Raw genomic sequence first — 4,660 nt, 5'->3', positions numbered from 1 at the left:
CAATTTGTCAGATTTGTCAACAATCCAGAATTTACAGTAATTTATAGAATTCCTTGTTTCAGCATTTAATTTGTTTTTATGTCTCAGGATTGTATTTTTTTATTTCAGTAAAGCTGTTTAGGGCTGAAAAGGACTCTGGAAATACGTCTGCTTTTAGGAGAAGTGAGTCTGCTCGGATTTCATTGGTGAAACAGGGATGGCCTATGATTCTCCCAAAACTCTGGCGAAAACTGTAATTTCTCCACGCGTTTTCCCTAATGCCGAGCCTAAAACTAACCTTATCCCACGCTAAACCCAGACACAGCTGGTAAACCGCGCAGAGACGGTGGGGATGGAGTTGTCTGGCCGAGACGGAGGCAATCATAGAGACCTGGGAAACCGTAATATACATAAAACACGCATCCAATGATTTTTCACGACCAATTGCCTAATACAGAATTACCGTGTGTATTTATAGCATATACGCAGATATATGTTTAAATGTTGTTGAAATTGTGTTCTGATTGCCTAATGTTGCCTAGCATAAACCAAAGCGCACGCACAGACACACAATATTGTGCGAGCAAGATTCAGTTACCCGAAAAGCCGGGGTCGCTCCTACCGTCCCTGCCGTGGGTGTGACAGATTATGTCATTACATCCTCACTAAGGCGGCTGCTTCTCTCACGTCATTCATATTGATATTTATATATTTATATTCCAGTCAGGGCTAATTTATGCAGAATTCAAGAAAACTTTTAGAATGATTGTGCATGAAATGCAGTTCGAAGAAAGAAAAGACGCTGTTTATGAATGATAGTGAGGTTGATTTCAGTCGATAAAGTGATCGGACACGGAAAAGTGATGCGAATGGTCTGGTAATTTGGTGCAGATCTTTGCGGGTGCAGATCTATGTGGATGTAGATCTACAAGGGTGCAGATTCACATGTGCAGTATGTAGATGCTAATGAGAAACATGCAGAGCTACCTGTCAGACTGTGTCACCTTCTCCTGTCCCCTGATCCAGGCCTCACCTCCCACAGCTGCTCTAACTCTCTTTCTTTGTCTGTGTGTGTGAAAGAGACACAGTCTGAGATTAGACTTTGTGCTCTCGTGTGTCACTCTGTGTCTGTGTCAGTGCAGCGATGTGTCCTGGTGAATAGGTGTGTGTTGCTTGTGATTGTGATGATCTTTGTGACCGCAGTCTCCTTACAGAACGTGTGTGTGTGTGTGTGTGTAGGGGGGTGGGTGGGTGCATGTCATCCTACGTGACTGTATCCCCAGTCATGAGCATGGATAAGTTTAAGCGACTGGTCCGTGTGTGTGTGTGTCTGGTTGAGGTGGGGGGGAGGGGTGCCCCCCCCGACACTGCTGTCCTCTGGGATATCATGACCTGGTGAACAGCGACTCACGTCCAGCCCCCCACCCCACAGGAAGATGGCGCAGAGAGCATGGGGCTGCATGCCAATGAGAGTCCGCCACTTACATCATCGCACAGCCACCCAGCCGTGAGGGGCGGGGCGGGGTGGGTGGGGGGGATGAAGGCACAAGACTGAAAGAGTGTTCCTGGTTTTCTATGTCGCTTTTACTTTCTTTTTTTACATTTTTTTTCCAGCTCTCCTGCATCCCGGCAACGTCAGGGCAAATTCGCCGTGAAGCTCGTCCATAATAACAAATGTGATGTCCGGCGTTTTAAGGTACTTACGGTGACTGGTGCGCCATTCAGTCCAAGTGGAACACAAATCAATTGATTCTGCCATTAATGCTAACCAGTGTCCAGCCCTGTATCACATCACCCCGTACGGAGATTTTTTATTAAAAAAATTGCGCGAAGAAGCCGTTTTCCTCATCAGACTCCGATGTGCTCGTTTGCGCTTTGGGGGATTGTTTAAAATTTGAAAAATTCAGCTCAAGCAGATCAGACGGCAATACAGACCGACCAGGACAGCGGCGAGATCAAAATTGAAATTATAGAATTTATTATAGTTGCTAAAAGGTCCTCTCTAATCTCCTTCAGCACAGAGTCTGTACCCCCCCCCCCCCCCCATGTCATCACTCTCTTGGGATCTCCCCCCAACCCCCACAAACGGACGTGTCCGTGAATGCGGCCGTCCAGGGGAGCAAAGACCGATCGACAGACAGAGAGCATTGTCCCGTGACACGACGCCTCTGCCAGGGGTCCGAAGAGCACCAGCAGCGCGATGCGTCTCCAAGTTTCCATCGCTGAGGAGCTCGTCTGCGGCCCAGAGACTAATTACCCGCCGGGGTAGGAGCCCGGCCGCAGTTCAATAACTCAATGCCACGTTGCCATGGCAACGCCTCCACGACGTCTCGATGGGAGGTGGTGGTGGGGGGGGGGGGGGGGCGGCGGCGAGGGCAACGGGTGCAAGCTGCTCCAGTGCACCCATAAAAGTCACACGGCGGCGGGAGCCGTGGAAACCGCACACAAAGGGATTACTGCATACTCATTCTGGTGCTGGGAGCGGGATGGATGGGGCGGGCGGGGGGGGTTTCTTACATCCAACGCGATGGGACCCGGACATCGAAAGTGGGAGAAACCGGGTTAGAGCACTGCAGGAAGTCTCAGTTATTTATCGCAAGGCTTACACAAAGAACCTGCAGTCTGCCTCTGGTCCAGCAGGGGGCAGAGCGCCTAAGGGCTGGAAGTACTGAAAACTGATGGATGTGGAGGATTTCTGCATAACCCCCATATTCTACAACAAATTCCTTCATTTGTAAAGAGGCAAAAAATGAAATATTTTCAGAAATGAAAACTACGCTGTCACTGTGGATAGACGCATCTTCTAGGTGGTTATATAATAGTAATCGAATAGGGATTTGGTGGTAGGGGGGCCGTTAAGGGGTTAACGAGCACCCACCGCACACGCCTCATGACCACATCTCCTGTTTGGCAGCAAGGGGGGCCTTCAGTAGTCAAGCAGACTCCCCCCCCCCCGCGTGTGATCTGGAGGAGCCCACTGCCGCAGAACCCCAAAACAGACCCGCGAGTGCACATCACGATCCCGTCACCGTGAAAAATGAGCAGAGCGTTTGGAGCCGCGTGAGACGCGGGTAATTTACGTGCCGGCCTGACCTTGAGAGACCGCCTCCGATTCCCCGGCACTCGATACGGACTCCCAAAGCCACGCCGGCCCTTTAAATAACTTTATCTTTTGGTACATCGATCTCCGGCATTAATCTTTCCCCAGATGAAGCGAGACCCTTCGGTCGTGATCTTGCTAAAAACAGCAACGCATTTCGGGTTCCGATGGGTCGTGCGTGCCTCTCTCGTCGCCGTGGAGATGGGGTTCCGTCGTCCCAGACATGGAACTTTAATTATTAAAACCAATGTGTTCTAGTTATTCTGTGTGTGTGTGTGTGTCTGTGGCAGACGCTCCAGTTTAGGTGCTTGTCTAGCCCCCTGCCGCAGTGTCTGGACCCCCCTCCCCCTTCCCCACACACACCCACCCACTCCCCCCCCCCCCCACCCCCAACCTGATATCAAGAATCCTGCTGTCTCACGATCTTGTCAGAGTCCTGATCCACCAGATCCGGCCTGGAACAATAACCGGGGATCGACGGCCCCCCAGTCTTCCTTCTGCTCAGCTCTGCTCTAAGCAGGACGTTTGGGGCCGGAGACGCATCATCTAAACCCAATAACCCCGCGGCTGTCTCCGCGCCACTCAGAAACTGCAGAAACTCCGCCAGGCAGCGGGGGGGGGACGACGACGACTCCCGTTTGAGTTACTTTCTGTGTCGACCGCTCAGGAAACGGCATCATATTTCAAACCACATCATAATGAGGTGGCACCAGCAAAAGACCCGTACGGTATTATCAACGGAATAAATAATTCACCGTTGTGTCGACACGCCGGTGTTTGGAAATCGGGGATTAAAGAATGAGCTGTGACAGAAGCGTGTCTGCCGTGCCACGTGACATCATCGCTCCCCCCCCCCCCATCTTCGGTGGGCTCATCCCGCTTTGTTCCATTGCTGCAGACCTGCTTTTCCTACATATATCTGCGTCTCTCATCTATGTCTTTTGAATATAGAATTGAGGAACATCCCCCCCCCCCCCCACCCTCCGTGATTTTGCAGCACGGAGCAGCACATAGATCGATCCAGGGAGTTTCCCAGCCAAGCCCCAATGCCGCTCACCTGCCCCTCCCCCGCTCACCTGCCCATGTGCATCTAACCTGCAATCAAAGTCTCCTCTAATATCTTCCTATTTCATCTCTAATGACAGGTTACTGTAGCTCATCCCACCCAGCCCTCAACCCGGAAAGGTGAACTGCAGCTGGCCTATTAAGACAAGAGCACGGTCTCAAAAGAGGAAGGTCGGTATATTAGGAGAAATACGGGAGTGTGGGACGGCCACCCCCCCCCTCCCCCCAGGACATTCTGAAATCCAGTTGAGATTTTTTTTTTTTATCCACAAATTAACCAGCAGTCACAGGGATGAGTAAAACTGATGTGTGTTTGACCAGACCCAAGAGGAGTGGAACCCAGACAGCAAACGCCGTTCATGGGTCTGGAGCAAAACTGAGAGGTTCGCGCAGGAACATGGCCGACCGACATGTAACTGTCCCTTAAACACACATTGGCATGGATTTGGAGCCATTCGCTTCACACGTAGCAAGGTTCTGTCTATAATCATCTCAATTCAATGAATGACGTTCAGG

Source organism: Brienomyrus brachyistius, unplaced genomic scaffold, assembly GCF_023856365.1.
Source record: "Brienomyrus brachyistius isolate T26 unplaced genomic scaffold, BBRACH_0.4 scaffold35, whole genome shotgun sequence".
Lineage (NCBI taxonomy): Eukaryota > Metazoa > Chordata > Actinopteri > Osteoglossiformes > Mormyridae > Brienomyrus > Brienomyrus brachyistius.
The sequence above is the reverse complement of the archived record's forward strand: the minus strand, read 5'-3'. Positions refer to the sequence as shown.